The sequence below is a fragment of the Rhinopithecus bieti genome, unplaced genomic scaffold, assembly GCF_001698545.2.
Source record: "Rhinopithecus bieti isolate Rb0 unplaced genomic scaffold, ASM169854v2 scaffold_68778, whole genome shotgun sequence".
Classification (NCBI taxonomy): domain Eukaryota; kingdom Metazoa; phylum Chordata; class Mammalia; order Primates; family Cercopithecidae; genus Rhinopithecus; species Rhinopithecus bieti.
The window spans coordinates 1,688,279-1,704,669 of NW_016827519.1; the positions used below are offsets into that span (position 1 = coordinate 1,688,279).

General features: G+C 52.9%; 1 protein-coding gene and 1 long non-coding RNA gene across 2 annotated transcripts in view; both read left to right on the forward strand.

The window, feature by feature from the left end:
* Positions 1–16,391, forward strand: part of CCDC88C (coiled-coil and HOOK domain protein 88C) — a 148,817-nt gene that overhangs the window by 29,421 nt on the left and 103,005 nt on the right.
* On the forward strand, positions 168–10,317 carry LOC108523311 (uncharacterized). Its single transcript, XR_001883787.1, has 2 exons — positions 168–813; positions 9,082–10,317. It is a non-coding gene; the product is annotated as an uncharacterized LOC108523311 (long non-coding RNA).

A 16,391-nucleotide genomic window follows, 5' to 3' on the forward strand; every position in this document is an offset into this window, starting at 1 on the left:
CAGGTGGGGGCCAGGAGTGTCTCTGTGTACTTCAGTTTCACTTGAACCTCGTGTTGGGCTGGCATGCAGACTGATATTCTGACAGGCTGAGCAGAATCAGGACCCTCGGTGCTTTATTTTCTGTCTTTTGTTTTTGTGACATGAGTGATAGGGGTCTGAAGAAGGCAGAGACTCATGCACCATCCTGCCACCTCAGCACATCCAGGTGCTCCAGGGTTCCCTGCAGAGCCTGTGGCCCTTCCCTGGGAAGGGAATCTGTGGCTTTTGTGGGGACAGCTGAGGGCTATTAATACCCAAGGAAGTCCTTTCCACCAGCCCCAAAGGGAGGAGTTCACATCCGTCGCTGCAAGTGTGCTTGAGTTACGGCCCACGGTTAGAGCGGATCTTGGTCTGTGTTTGGTTGCAACGTCATGTGTTTGACTGTTTCGATCCTTTTTAAGTCATTTTCTGTGTTTTGCGAGTGACTGACAGCTCACTGTGTTTCTTGTTTACACATCAGTTTGAGAGCTTACTGTGAGCATCTGAGTTAAGCCCTGGGCAGCAGACGCGGTCACCGTCTGCTCAAGGCTGCTATAGCTCAGGTCACCCAGGAAGAGAGGGATCTAACGTTGCTATGGCAGACACCTTAGCCCTGGACGTTTCCAGAACAGGTGCTATCTGGTACCTGCCTGGGCCTCTGAGTGCCTGAGGCCTGGAGGCTGTAGCATCCGCGTCAAGAATGTTGGGAAGCTGGGCTGAGGCCGCCTAGAGCCATGAGGCCCAGTCCCCTCATTTTACATGGGAGGTGGAGTCGGGGGTGGCTGAGGCCACATGGTGAGTTAATAGCAGAGCTGGAGCTCGCTCCTGTGTGACAGATGACAGAAATCTGGTCATACATTGGTTGGGGCCCTTCCCACTCTGGCTATCTCCCACTTGCTGGCCGCGGCACAGTGGGGATATCCCTGGGGCGTGTGTTTAGACTAATGGTGACTCTAAGGGGAGTGGTTTCAGAGCAAGTCCTGATGGTGTATGCCTTTGCTCAGCAGTGGAATGTTCAAGCTTGCAGGGACCTGAATCCCCAGCCGCAAGGCAGAACCAATGGGGAGCCCTTAAAATGCATTGTCTGGACCCCACCCCTTGCAGAGTGAGGGTTCTGATTTAACTGGCCCGAGTGGGCTTGGCTGTCAGTATTATTTAAAAGCCGTTGTCTTAGATGATTCTGATGTGCGGCCAGGGTTGGGCACTGCTGATCCTGTCCAAGCTGCTCCTCATTTAGCCAACAAGAAAACTGAAACATGGGCCATGAAGTGGTTTTTGTCCATGCCATCAGCATCTCGGCTCTTGTCTCTCAGGGTGCTGCCTTCCCTCCTTTCCTTGTTTCCCTGTCAGGCATCAGCCAGGAATCTTCCTGCGGCTGCATAAAGCCTTGTGGAAAGTCCCTGGAGTGGCGACAGCTGGCCTGTGCACTTCTTGTGGTCAGAGCGACTGGAGGAGGCCTGTCTAGTCTGCCTCCTAGTGCCTTTGTCCAGGGCCTAACCTAGCAGGCAAGAGAGTTCAAGGTTTGTCAGTTTCCATCTGGCTTTGGAAATCTGGGGGCAACAGAAAGCTCTATAGGCGGCAACTGTCATTGCCTTCCTGGGAGCAGTTCTGTCTATATTGTGTGTGGTTCCTGCCACACACGCTGCAGAGGTGGCTTGGCCTGACTGGGCCTTTGGAATAAGATGCAGCGGAGTGTAACCGTCATCTGAGCCAATTCGCCAAACCTCCATGGCCCGGACGTTGGCACTCTCCATGACAACCCGTAGAGGTTCTGTGGTTGTGGGAGCAGAGCTGAGAGGTTCAGTAACACAGCTCAGCCCCTTGAAACGGACTGTCAGTTCTGCAAAGGAGTTAAATTATCTTTGCGTAAACATTGTGTGTTTAGAGCCCCGTGGTTGGTTTTCTTTTCCCAGAACAAGTCCTTGCGTTAGGCTGTGCATTTTGGATGTGGACAGTTGCGCCAAAAGCTGATTCCACTTTGGGCGAGTCACTCTGCATTTTTATGCCTCATTTTCCACATTCATGAAGTGGGAATCGCAACAAGGTTAGACTGAGCATAAATATGTTAATGTATTTAAAATACTTAGAATGGTGCTGGGCGCTTAGTGCACAAATATTAACCATTACCACCACTGTTGCATTTCATCACAGAGGATGCCCAGTACTACCTCTTTGTGGTGGGTCCTGGCTCCCTTCTCTGGCAGAGACGGCTTAGTTGGTCCCAAGCCCCTAAAGTGGGGTTAGCCTGGATCATAGCCTGTGAACGCAGAGCCCAGGGTTGTTCTGGCGCTGGGCATGAGGAGAAAGTGTGCTGGCCTCTAAGATGGAATCCACAAAGCTTCCCTCCCATTTGAACATCACGTCCAACACTGGGCTCGGGCATGGTGGAAAGTCTAAAAGGAGCAGAAAACACACAGATTAGCCCGAGCAATGGAGACTGTCAGCTTTTAGAGCAGGGTCGCACATCGGGGTGGCAAATGAGCTATGGCCACCGTGGCAGGTGTGTGGGTGTGTGGCATGCGCAGATGTGCACAGGCCCTGTCGGTTCTACCATTGGTCTACTCTACTATTTATTTATTTAGAGATGGAGTTTCACTCTTGTTGCTCAGGATGGATTGCAATGGTGTGATCTTGGCTCACTGCAGCCTCTGCCTTCTGGGTTTGAGTGATTCTCCTGCCTCAACCTCCCAAGTAGCTGGGATTACAGGCGCCCACCACCATGCCCAGCTAGTTTTTTTTTTTCTTTTTTTTTTTTTTTTTTTGTATTTATAGTAGAGACAGGGTTTCACCATGTTGGCCAGGCTGGTCTCGAACTCCTGTCCTCAAGTGATCCACCCGCCTCGGCCTCCTAAAATGCTGAGATTACAAGTGTGAGCCACCGCGCCCGGCCTGCTCTACTTTTTAAATTGTGGGCTCGTCATAGAAAGAACTCAGTCATCACAGGATCTATAAAGAGTATGAAGTAGATGGTTCAGGAATTACTGTCCCCATTTTACAGGTAGGTAATGAGGCCCTGGGATGTTAACTGGCTTGCTCAGGGTCACACATGGCTAGTGAGTGTCAGACCTGAAATTGGAATACAGGCCCTTCTACTCCTGGCCCAATGTTTTTCTCTGTACTGTATGGCCTCTGATATAAAAATGCATGTGGACAGTTCTAGGAGGTAGAGATGTGTCATAGGCAGCAAGCCTTGTGCCCCACCCAGGACAAAAGCAGGCTTTTATTGCCACCATACCTGGTCAAAAGCAGGCTTTTAAAAGCCTAGAATATCTAGCCCGCTGTTTAGCACACCCTGGACTACTCAAGAGGGGCAACCAGCTTTTGGTGTCCGAGTTGTGACCTGAGTCCCACCTTGTGACCTGAGACCCTTCTCCAAGCACAGGTTTTCTGTGGGCCAAGTGGGCCTGGAAACCCCCACCTCCCAGGGCTGGGCAAGCTGCAAAACGTGTTAGTTCCTCCTCTGGGAACTTTCTCACTGAGGCTGCAGGAGGTTCCCGCCTTCGTAATTGCGTCAGGGTGCTGCTCTATGTCAGAACTGAGGCCTGATGGAGTGGGGGTGGTGGGGAGTGCAGCCATGAAGGCATTTCTTGTGCTAAAGTTGCTTTGGGGTAAACCCTGGGTCTGGGGTAGAGATGGAAAGGCGTGTTGGGGCCCTGGCTGCGGTTGGCTGGCATTCAATGGTAGACTTCTTAGGTAAAACTTTTGGCCAGTGGACGACACTTTCCACGTGGGCTCTGTGTGCTTTGGGGTCTTGCAGACCTGCACACCCAAAGCTCAAAGCAAAACCGCCTGAGTGTGCTGTGTCCTGGTGGACCTTGTCTGTCTTAGAAAAGGATTGGTAGTGCTGGTCTCACCGTGTGGCTCGTTAGAAAAGCCTTCCAGGGATCTAAGGGATCACACTGCATTTCTTCATGGGGAGAATGTGCTTTGGAAGGAAAAAGTTTGTCGTCTTTAGAGGATAGGAACTGCAGTATCCTTTGCCGCTGGGTGGATGGTGCCGTAAGAACCACCCCTGTGCTGTGGATTTGAGAGTCAGGGTTTGGGGTATCACCAGTGGACCTCATCCACCCTTGGGGCTGTCTGTGGCCAGGAAGAGAGTGGGGGAGGACTCCGGGATCCAGAGTCCAGCAGCACACTGGGCTTGTTGGCAGCACAGTGACAAGCCTGGTTCCCTAGCTGGCCCTGCACCATGGAGCAGCCACAAGTGTAGGAGAGAGCAGCGGATGGGCGTCCCAGGTGTGCAGTTGGGGGTAGGCTGGCCACCCTTTCCTCCTGGTGCCAGTGTGTAGTGTGCAGCACAATCTGAAGGTCATAGTCTTTCCACCTGAGAATTTTTGGTTTGTTGTTGTTATTATTATTATTTTTTTTAAGAGATGGGGGTCTTTGCTATGTTGATCAGGCTGGTCTCGAACTCCTAGCCTGAAACGATCCTCCCACCTCAGCCTCCCAAAGTGTTAGGATTACAGGTGTGAGCCACCGTGCCTGGCCTCCACCTAAGAATTTTTGGGTGATCTTCATGGCTTGGATGTTGATGCACTGGCTTTTTCACTTCGGTCTATGTGGATGCACCAGTCCTCTTGGTACCCAGGTGTGGTACCCTGGGAACATCTTCCCGGGATGCACCAGTGTGCCGTGGTACCCAGGTGTGGCACTCCAGAAGGCCGTGCCCTCACACTGCCTGCAGAATGGGCCTGTATAGTAGAAACAGAGGGAGGCTGCTTTCTGCAGGTGTCACAGCAACACCCATTACTGGAAAAGTTTACATACAGATAAATTTGTTTTCATCTCACGGTAAGAAAGAAGCCTCTCCCTTCCAGTGCTAGGTCCTCTTCGTTGGAGACCCCCTCCCTGTCACAGCACAATGCGGGCCATAAAATGGTTTATGACCTGCAGGAGTGCTTATGTCTTTTCTCAGTGCTTCCTTTCCCCAGGAATGGGGCTGTTCCCAGGGGTGTCTGGTTTCCCATCGGCCATTCACCCAGCCCCACACTATTAAGCAGCAAGAACTGGTTTTGCAAAGTAAACTGATACCTCTGTGGAGTATCCTCAACCAGCAAGGATGAGGCAGTTTAATAAGCGCCTGGCGACCTCCGAGGAGCAGAGTGTCCCTGGCTCCCTACCTTCTCCTCCCGCTTCCTTCTGGCTCCCAGACACCTGAGTGCCCAGGCCGAAAGAAGGAGGGGCTCTCTTGTTCTTGGTGCTGGGGAGGAGGCATTGATCAAAGTAGTGTTGTTTGGTGGAAACAAAGGCAGTCTTGCTTGGGGCGTCTGTTTGTGGCCCCCTGAGATTCCTGGCTGGACCCCCCACTGCAGCATGGCCAGCCTGGGCTTTGGGCAGTCTCCTTGGGAGATGAGCCTTTCTGTGGAGTGGACTGCCCTGGGCACTCCAGGCCTGGCAGAGCCAGAGTGCGAGGGGGTGACTCTCTAAACTTCGAGAAGCAGCCTCCCCAGCTCCAAGTCTGCAGATGGTGAGGAGCGTAGGGCTCTATAAGAAAGCTGGAGGCTGCCGTGAGGCGGGAAGACCCTGGGCTGGAAGGTGCTGGGAAGGAGTGCACTGGAGCCCTGGGGTCCTTCAGTAGGATCTGGCTTTAAGATGAGGCGTTGAGGGAGGCAGGAGCAACCCCAGCTTTGGAGGATGGAGGCACGGACAGTGACTGACAGGCCCCTGCTTTATGGCCTCCTGGGTCAGTGGGATGAGGGTGACAGCCCAGGGCTTGACAGATTTCCGGGGCCTGTGACACTGGTTGTTAAAGAGGCACAATCAGATGACACCTGTGCCCTGAGAGGCCCTAGTCTTTATGTTGCAGGAGATAAAGCAAATAATTTTTTTTTTTTTTTTTTTTTTGAGACGGAGTCTCGCTCTGTCACCCAGGCTGGAGTGCAGTGGCCGGATCTCAGCTCACTGCAAGCTCCGCCTCCCGGGTTCACGCCATTCTCCTGCCTCAGCCTCCCAGGTCGCTGGGACTACAGGCGCCACCACCTCGCCCGGCTAGTTTTTTGTAGTTTTAGTAGAGACGGGGTTTCACCGTGTTAGCCAGGATGGTCTCGATCTCCTGACCTCGCGATCCGCCCATCTCGGCCTCCCAAAGTGCTAGGATTACAGGCTTGAGCCACCGCGCCCGGCCAGCAGAGAATTTTAAAGCGGGTACATGGCCTGGGCTTGGAGTGTTCGCTTGAGTCTGTGCCACATGTCCAAGAAGACAAGGTTACCCCTTGAATTTTCTGTAGGAGGCCAGGTAGTCCTTGGGAGCATCTACGCATGCCTGTACCTATTTCTTGGACTGAGGTCAGATTTAATTTCATCCCCAGCTTTGGTGGTTGTGTATTTCCCCCTCTTCTCTGGGTTGTCTCTGCCTCACCTGCTGGATGGTGTCTGTAGGACCCATGTCCTATAGAACAAAGGGAAACAGGCTGAGCTGGAGATATGGAACAGCTTTGTTAGGGACCTGACTTTGAAAAACCTTTCAGGGTCTGTTATTCCTGACAAGGCCAGTTTAGAGGCCAGATAAACTGGGGAAAGATTGTGTTCTCATGTTTTGCATAATCTCCAAGGTGCTGTGTCATGGGGCCCGCCATGTTGACAGGGTCCCTAGAAACCACCTGGTCCAGGGAGTGGCAGATAGGTTTAATCTTGAGTTGATTGGTTGTGGCTGCCCAGAGGGTTGTGATGAGAAGGATTATGAAGCCTCCACTTTGAGGTGTGGAAAAGAGTGCTTCATCCATTAGTGATGTCTGCTGTGGGGCAGGAGGAGGTGGACAGTAGTGCTCCAGGCACACTGTTGGCTATGTCTCATCTTACAGATGAGAAAACCAAGGCCCAGAGAAATTGTGACTTGTCTCTATATTTAATGGCAGGTCTGAAACGAAAACCTAAGGCTGCTGAGATCCAACCCAGTGCTCTTTCTACTGCCCTGACATTATACAACCCATCCTAGTAGAGACACTAGACAAAGTGTGAAACAGTGAAGATAAGATGTTGGACTGGTCGTGATAAAATGGGCTGTTCAGAAAATACACCGTGAAAGGCATCAGGAAGGAGGCAGGGAGGTGGGCTCAGACTGGAGAGAGGAGTGAGCTGAGTCTCGCAGGAAAGGGCCGGAATTTTGTTGTTGTTGTTGTTGTTGTTGTTGTTGTTGTTGTTGTTTGAGACAGAGTCTTGCTCTGTTGCCCTGGCTGGCACAATCTTGGCTCACCGCAACCTCTGCCTCCTGGGTTCAAGCGATTTTCCTGCCTCAGCCTCCCAAGTACCTGGAATTACACCATGCCCAGATAATTGTTTGTATTTTTAGTAGAGACGGGGTTTCACCAAGTTGGCCAGGGTGATCTCGAACTCCTGACCTCAAGTGATCCGCCCAACTTGGCCTCCCAAAGGGCTGGGATTACAGGCATGAGCCACCGCGCCCAGCCAAAAGGCCCGGTTTGGATGGAAGACAGGTCGGCAGTCCCCTGCAGGGGCCACCTGGGGCAAAAAGTGTTGCTGCCCGCTCCTTGGGTCGAGTTTTAAAGCATTTTTCTTCAGTAGCAGGAGGAGGATGCAACTTCATGGGCATAGAGAATGTAGAGAAGATCACATCCTAAACCCAGAAAATTTCTCCCCAAGTTTGCAGGCTGGTTAGTCATATCTGCTGTGTCCCCAGGACCCCATCCACGGGTTGTTTGAGATTTGGAGTTTGACCCCCACGTGGGCATGTTTGAGGGGTCTGGTGGGTCACAGTCTCCTTCAGAGGACAAGCTGGGGGACAGGAGACTCAGACCCCACCAGGAAAGTCCCAGCACTTTTCAGTGCTGCCCACCCACAGGTGCTTCTCTGGGAGCCCCTGAGTGATGGAGGTAACCTTTCCCGTGATGGGACCAGTGGCTTTCAGTGGGTTAAACAGAGGGTGGACCAGGGCACACACTGCTTCACAGCCCTGTTTGTGGCTCGTTTTTCTTGCAGGAAGGGGCATCAGTTTGGTATTTAGAAGAGTTGCTTAAATTTTTCCACCAGCAATGCTATTACACCATGACCGGACTGGTCGACCATGTTGTCAGCCTTCAAAGTTCCCATTCTCCTTGGCTGGTGGTTAGTGGTTATAGTCACAGAAGGGAGGACTACAGGGAGGATACAGGGCGTGCAAATCACAAACGCTCCCTGGGGACTGCAGCTTCCACCAGCACAGTTCTCTCTACATGGTCTCCCCCACCCCTTCCCTCTGTCCCTGCTTCTGGGCTGGCCTCCAAACACATACAGAGGCCTTCATTTTAAGAGGCACATAGGGGGAAAAAAAAAACTTCAGAGCATGTAATTGTGATTATGTAAGAAAATGCCAATATTCTTTAGAGGCGCATTCTGATGGAGAAGTGGCATGACATGATGCTGGAGTTTGCTTTAAAATTCTTTCCCTTTCCAGCAAAGGGAAAAAAGATAGATGGAGCCAATCTTGCTTGTTGTTGAATTGGAGGGTATACAGGGGCGTATTGTACTGTCTGCTTTTGTTTGCATTTGAGATTTTCACAATAAAATGTTTTAAAGTGTGTAGACTTCTAATGACAACTTTTGGCTTGCATGTAATTTTGACGCTCTTCTAAAAACAGATTTACCTATTTAGAGATGCGGGCCTGACTCCTCCACCAGCACTTTGTTCTTGGGTCTTTGCTGCTGCCGTCTCCTAGCTGAACACTGGTGTGCTTTATGTAAGGTTTTCTGAAAAGCCGCAGTATGTCTAGCCACCCCAGATAGCCGAATCCTATTATTAACAGTTTTACAAAGGTTGTTTGTACTCTTGCATAAATAGTAATGTGAGTTTTGTTTTTACTGGACAAATATTGCTTGAGCATGTATGTGTGAAAACAAATATGAGGAAATGAATGAGGTGGGGGAGGGACCCTGACTGTCTGAGGACCCTGCTCCGGAAGCTGGAAAGGGAGACCCCTGCAAGGAGAAAGGACTTTCAGCGTGGAGGTGGTTCTCACGGTGGGCTTGCCCAGTTCCCAACAGTTTTGTCCCTTCTGACATCCCGTAGTGAGCCTGTATTCAGCCCCCAAACCCTTTGTCTTTAGTAAAATCTTCTTATCCTATTTTCAGGATAGACCCTTTTCCCGGTAACTAAACTTCTTGCGGGCAGACGCAGCATTTGTATTTCGCATTGGCTTCAAGCAAACCCAGTGGAAGTGGACAGTGAACGAGACACCCCAGCTGGAGGCCCGGGCCTGGGGTGTGGCTGCCAGGCCTGGCGGTGGAAGTCCATCACTGTGGGCTATTCTGGGAGTGGTACTGACAGCCAGCAAGGAGAATGGGTGCTGGGGCGGAGTGGAAGGAGGCGAGCCGAGACCAGAGTTCCTCCCCCAGGCGGCATGGTCAGCGCCAGTCTTCCGCTCGTGTGATCCCCTGGAGGCACGTGAATCAGGCAGCAAACATGGAGTGAGAAACACCAGAGTAGAAGACCTTGCAACAGCACACGCGTGGCCCCAGTTCCTAGCTGCCCTGGGTGGCCAAGGCCACATCCTATACACGCTGGTGTGGGAGTGTCTGCGTTTCAGCCCTTGACCCTGAACTTGACCCTCTGGAGGTGTCCATCTCGGTGTGATCCTCTGATTGCAACCTCATCCTCTGCCTCTCAGAGCTGCCTCCCACTGTGGCTTCTTGCCCTGAGGCATGGAAGGCGTTGGTGCCAGGAGCTTGGGGTTTGAGTCAGGTTGGCTCGGGGGCAAGACCCAGCCCTTCCACACATTAGTTTGCAATGCTGGGTCATAGCGCGTCTGTTTGCTTCCTGTCGAGGGACCAGTAACACCAGGGGTTGGAGAAGGGATCAGAACTCTCGTGGACTTCAGCGTGTGACAAGTTTTTGCTGTTCTGCTTTTCATCAGCTGCTGGTGGGAGTGCGAATTGGTGTGGTCACTTCGGAAAAACTCTCTGGCACTAATGCCTCAAGTTCTACATCCACATTCCGTGCTGTGGCCCAGCTGATTTCTCTCCTCAGGGTATCCCGGAGTAACTTCTGCACATGGATGCTGGGGACTTCACAGCCCTTCCGCGCACAATAACAGAAGCCTGGAAGCCGCCCAGATGCCCATCAGTGGGAGAAGGGATGAATACACGAAGACACAATCACACAATGGAATATTATACAGCTGTCCAAACGAATTAACTGCAGCATAACTCAGTGATGTAGGTGGATTCTGGCAATATCATAAATACCAGTAAAAATAGCATGTTCCCAACGGTGACATCCAGCACCATGCCTTTTAAAAATAAAAGCAACTAAAATGACTGTACTCTCTAGGAAAATTTACAGATGCAATAAAACTGTGTAAAAAAGAGCATGGGAATGTGTTCTTCTCATTCCGGTTTTGGTGTCTTGGGTGGGAGGAGGCGGCGGTGCGCTGGGGGTGCCATCTGGTTCACTGTAGGTTATTGTCAAGGCCCCAGCCTTTGTTTCGGCTGGTGGGTGTGCAGGTGGTTATTACATTGTGAAAAGTGACTAAGTGGAAATGGGCCATGTGCAAACCAAAGATGAGTGTCCCGAGCCAAGGACTGACATGAACAATTAACCCAGTTCGGGGCATGTCAGGCCCAGTGCTCCCCTCCGGCCCTGAGCTGGTTTAGCTGAGGCTGTGATGGCCCGGCATTCACTGGGGGAGGGGGTGGAGTCTGCTTTTCCAGTTACTCTTTCTCTTGTCACCCCCTGTCCCTCCAGCTCAGGCCTCCCCACTTCAGGATGCCTGCTGGCTGTAGTGACCTCTGCCAGCTTGTGGCTCTGCACTTCCTCAACTACTGTTTCCTATCTGTGTCACACAATTAGTGCCTTGTTATATATGGCCTCACCCACTAATCATTTCCACATGTGCGTGTGTCTTTTAATGAGATGGTAATCTCCACAGAGCTAGAGGTCATGTTTTATCTCCTCTAATGTGGCAGATTTCTGCCCAATTCTGTGCCCGCTCTGCTCTTCTTCCTTAATTAAAGAACCCCGAGTCTCCCCTCAGCTAGGCATGGCCATGTGGCTGCATGACATGTATGGAGCACCCTCACGTGCTCCTGGGAAGCCTTCCTAGAAGGAGGAGACAGCATGCCTCCCTTCCCCCTTCCTCCTTCCTGCTACATGCGCTGCAGCGTAGTGGCTGGAGGTCCAGTCCCCGCAGAGGGGCAACCAGAGACTGGTCCCTGACACTCGGCACTGGGGAGCTCACATAGCAGCTTTCGGCTGCCTGTCTCCTGAGAAACTTCAATCTTGTGTAAGTCACTATTTTTAAGGCCTTTGTTACTCACAGATGAACATCATTCTCAGGGGTGCATCTTGTAACCCTCCCCACCGTGGTTCTTAGCACTCCTGGGTGCTTAATGGTTATACTGTGAATCCTGTGGGTTAAAAAAGTCAGAACCATGAAGTGGCACCGAGGGGGACCATCTGCATTTAGCAAGAGATCTGGACTCTCAAGAACTGATGGTGAGTCCCACGATGCGTCCCATGCTTGGGTGACGGGGGTTATCCCTTCACCCCCTGAACTCCACTTGCTCGCTGGTTCAGGGAGTGAATGACCACGCCTGCCGACATCAGAGCTAAGTGGCACAGATCGTCAGCCATTCAGCACCGTCACTCTGGCTCTCCTGGGAGAGAACTGTCATCTTCACAGCAGGCCTCAGTCTGGGAGCTCTGCTATGGAAGAGTAAGCTCATTTCTCAGCCTGCCACACAGGAATGGGTTGAAGGGCTCCCGTGACACCCATGCCCTGTCCCTGGTGACTGATGCTGCCAGCCCTCAGTGGCCACTGCCACCCCCTCCTCCTGAGAAAAGCTCAGGGCAGGCAGTCTGAGGTGGGATGAGCTTGTTTGTTCAGGTGGGGGTGCTTTTTCATGGCTTCTGTTTCTCTTAATTTTTTCTCCTTTCTTCAAGACCAGTGTCTCAGTGGATAGAGGGTGAGAGCCACTATATGACCTTGGGAGGAGGCAGCATTGCTTGGGTGGGTGTGGAGTGGCCGCAACTGGAGCAGTTCTTCACGATGTCCTGGGGCCAGCCCCGCTTTCCCAGGTCTGGGCGGCCGGGGCTGTGGCAGTCACTTTGGAATATTCACCACAGGGCTTCGCAGTGAGCAGCTCGGCAGTGAGCACCTCGGCAGAGCACCTCTGCTGGCCTGGGTGTCGTGGGCAGCCAGCTGGGGGCCGAGCCAACACTGGGCTTACCTGGGGGTGCATGGTCCCCATGGGAGGGTACCATCCAGGGGACTCCTGGGCCTCCCCACAGACAGCACCAACCACTCTTCCCATCTCTGCTCTCTGCCTCTGCTGCCAGGTGGGTGTCAGAATGCCCAGCTGCAGGCTTCCCGGCATTCCTTCTCACCTCTGCGTTCATGCAGGAAATGTTTGTTTAGAGCCTCCCTGTGCTACACCAGGGCTGTGTTCCCACCTGCAGGCTCTCCAGAGAGGGCGGTGGATTAAAATCCCCTCGTGGCCTTGACTGTGGTTCCTGGAGGGCAGGGGTCCTTCCTATCTGCTTCCATTCACCATCATGCCCTGGCTCCTAGCACATGCCTCGAGGGGACGGTGGCTCAGTAAATACTTGTTGGGGTGAGTGAATGAACACACGAGCAGATATAAAATCGAGACAGTCATGAGTGTGCAAAGCACAAAAGATGGTGACCAAGGTCGGGGAGCAGGAGCAGACAGCGCCCCCACCACCAGCCAGATATGCATACGCCCTGTGAGGAGCACCTGGGTGTTTCAGGAGGCTCTGAGCTCACAGGAGAGAAGCCTGGCCTGTGGTCATCGCCCTGTCCTGGGGGCAGCAGCGGGAGTGACCAGTGTGGCCTTTCCTGGCCGCCATAGCCTAAAGGGTCCTCTCTACCTCCCAGCTCCTCAGGTCTCCTCTGCAGACACGTTTGGGCCACTGGCTGTTGGCTGACTGGGTTCAAGCCTCCTCTCCTGTGAACTCGCAGGGCTGGGAGGTCTACGTTTACAGCCCCAGCCTCGCCACTACTAGTCATGTGACCCCAGGGCACATCCTTATTATCTGTATCTCAGTTTATTCCTCTGTAAAATAGGCACAGTTAAGGCACCTGCCCCACTGAACGCAAGACGGTGCATGCTGGCTGGAAAGGGTCAGCCCAGAGGGAGACATTTGCCCCCCACTCGCCCTGAGGAGCCTCACACAGGGAAGGTGCTCCAGGCATGGGCAGGGTTGAGTCTCCCCTTAACTCGTGGCTTGGACTAGAAGAGTCCACTTGCTGCCGAGGCAGGGCTGGCACAGACTGCCATCCTGCTTGGCTTGGGCATGGGAACAGCTGGTGAGGGTGCTTTTATTTGCCTGGAGTGTGGGCTCTCGGCTGGCCCTGCCTTGAAGCCAGAGCAGCTGGTCTGCCTCATGAGCAGGTGCCGGGGCGGGTCTGTGCGCCTGCCTTTCCCTTCTTCCCCCAAAACGCTCTTTGATTCTGCTCCCCACCCCCCTCTTCCCCACCTCACCCACATCTGAAGAAAAGCTTCCCTACTTCAAGGAAAAGGGAAGGAAGAAAAAGCATCATTTGATTTAATGTGATTGTTTTTGGAGTCCTCAGGTCAGAGCCTCACACGGCAGGGGTCCAGTTGGTCTAATTGAAGGGCATTGTTTCTGTCCCAGTCCTTTAGATTCCGGCTCTTCACACAGCCTGTCTCTCTCCCTCCCACACGCGCACGCACACACACACACACATGCACGCTAACCCTGGGGCCTGTGGCCCTTGATTAGCTCATTTGACAAATGATGGCTGAGCCCTGCTGTGTGCCAGGCCCTAGGAGAGCCCTGGGGAGCAAGACCACCCAGATCACCACCCTCAGGAGCCCACAGCCCAGGAAGGAGCCTCGAAGAGTAAGGCTGGTTTAGCAGAGGAAGCTCAGTCCACAGCTTCGTAACTAGTGGAGAGAGCTCCTGGTGTTTTGCCCACATCCCCTTGCCATGTTATATACCACATATGTGTTACAACGCCTGTCCCATTGGGCTCCATAAGGGAGTGTCACCACATCTTCATTCCTGGCTCTGACAGGCACCATTGACCGATCTTGGCCCTCTTTGTCTCTGAGCCCAGATCTGGCCTCAGAATCCTTCTCAACACAGAACTCGAGGTAACCACTACCAGTCCTCTGTGCCCGGGACCCAAGCTTAAACTACCACCAGCATTACAGTGAGTTACTTGTGTGAGAGCTCCTTGTGCCTCCTGAGACTTCGGAATGAGCGTGACCGCAGAGACCACTGCGGACGCTGCCAGACTGTTGGCATGGCCTCAAAGGTCGGCTGGGCCACCCCCAGTTCTGTGCTCAGCAGGACTTCACTGCCTGTTCTGGCTTCAACCCCTTGCCCCCGGCTGTTCCCTCTGGCTGGGATTCTCCAGTTCTACCTGTCCGCCTGGCTCACACCCTCCCTACCCTCGTGTTTTGCTCAGCTGAGGATTCATCGAGGGCCCTCTTTGACCACCTGTCTGTAAGAGCTATTTTCTGTCACTTCCTCCTATGTTCCTTTATTTTGCTTCTTAACACATGTGACATATATTTACCTCTTTAGCTGTCTCATTTACTCCAATATCCCAAGCAATGAAAATACCTGTTGATCAAACGAACCTTGCATTAGCAGATACCTAGTGGACTTAACCCTGCCAGTTAGGATTAGAGGTAATAGACACAGTGTGTCTAGCCTAGCTTCTGGTTTATGCAGCATACTGATATATTGCTCTTCGAAAGAAAGTGTTCTTTGCACTGTAGATGGGGGAGGGTGCATTTCGGTGGAGGTCCCAAAGCCTCTATTCTCACCAGACCCCTCTTTCCTGCAGTCAGTTCCACTTAGCCAGCAGCTGGCAGGCATGTGCTGTGGGCCACACTGTCCAGAGCCCTGGGGGGATTCAGAGGTGAGCATGTTCCAGCATCTGCCCCGGGGACCCTGAGGATCTCAGTTCCCTGTGTAGGAGGACACGAGAGAGGGGCCTAGGAGCACTGATTGCTGAGGAAGTGACCATTGCCGGCGGAGGGGTTTGAGGAAGGCTTTGGGTAGGGAAGGCATTGGAGGCAAATGTTGCTGGACAGAGGATTTTGTCAGGTGGAGGTGGGCAGGGGACCGGCTGGGCTGCCGGGTTACCTCCAACCCCTGCCCACCTGCCAACTTGGAGAGCTGCCACAAAGTTGATAACATCTTTTGAGATTTTCACTTCCTGCCAAGAGATTAGTCATTAGAAACTTGTCATTTCTGAACCTTCCTCCTCCCCGGCTTTTCAGTTGTGTCCCGATGTGCCCTCCCCCACTTTCCTGCTATAGAATATGTTCTTGGTGATAGAATAGAGAGTTTCTTGCTCTCTAGATGAAGTCTGATGTTTTGCTGCAAACTCCTGTAACAAAAAGTGACCGGTTTGCACGAAACGTCTGCTCCACTGTGTGTTTCGTCCAGAAAGCTTTTTTGGAGGGGCGAATGGGGGCTAAGGAGGGGTAATTACAGTCCTACTTGTCCACACTGGAGAGTCGTGGTTCCCGTGTGTGTAGAATTTCTCCTTCTGTTCATCCTTTGCCATTTGCCCAGCACGAGTTCTGCTCGGCCCCAGGCAGATGTCACTGATGAACTGTGGCACACTTGCTCCCGGGGCCAGACCTGCCCCTAGTGTTCTCAGCGTAGCATCCAAGCCAGCCCTTGTGAGTCCAGACCGCCATAGGGCACTGGTATCATGTGTGTTTTTCTTGGCCCTCGTGAGGCCAGAGGAAGAAGAGAGAAGGTGTCCCCAGCAGATGTCCCGGCTGAGTTCTTCCTCCTTGGTCCTGAGCCCGGGGGCTGGGGAGGGTTTGTGTGTTCCTGGGGATCTCTAGAATGGACCCCCCTCCTCACACACACAGGTTGCTGGGACCGTCTTCCTTTATGGGCTCACTGTGGTGACTGTGGCTTCCTGTGTTTGCCCCCTGCAGAGCTGCCCTGTGTTGAAGCAGGAGGGAGGATGGTGTGTCACCCCTGAGCATGTTGAGAGCACAGTGCCCAGCAAAAGCTGAAGGTGTAGGAAAGGCCTCAGGTTCAGCCAGCACCTCTGGGGGCCTGATTTCGTGCCAGGCACCAGCTTGATGGTCGCTAGGTTAAGTGATGCCTGCCTGCTCGGCCACTTGCCTTTCTGGCCACCTGGCAGGGGTTGACGCCGAGGCCTAGCAGCAACGTTGTGGTGGGGCTGGCAGAGGGGACTCCAAAGCTGCTGCTGTCACCGTTTAGATATGTGCAGATGGGGCTGGGTTCAGACTCCCTGAACAGTGTTTCTGTGCACATCTGGTTCTTAGTTGTCCTTCATCGTGGGACTGTAGCTGGAGACACAGGGTGGGGGTACCTTCTGTGTCTTCCTTTTCCTTTATTTTTCCTTTATTCCTAGCCCTCCTTACACTAACAACCACCTCCCTCCACCCCGCCCCCC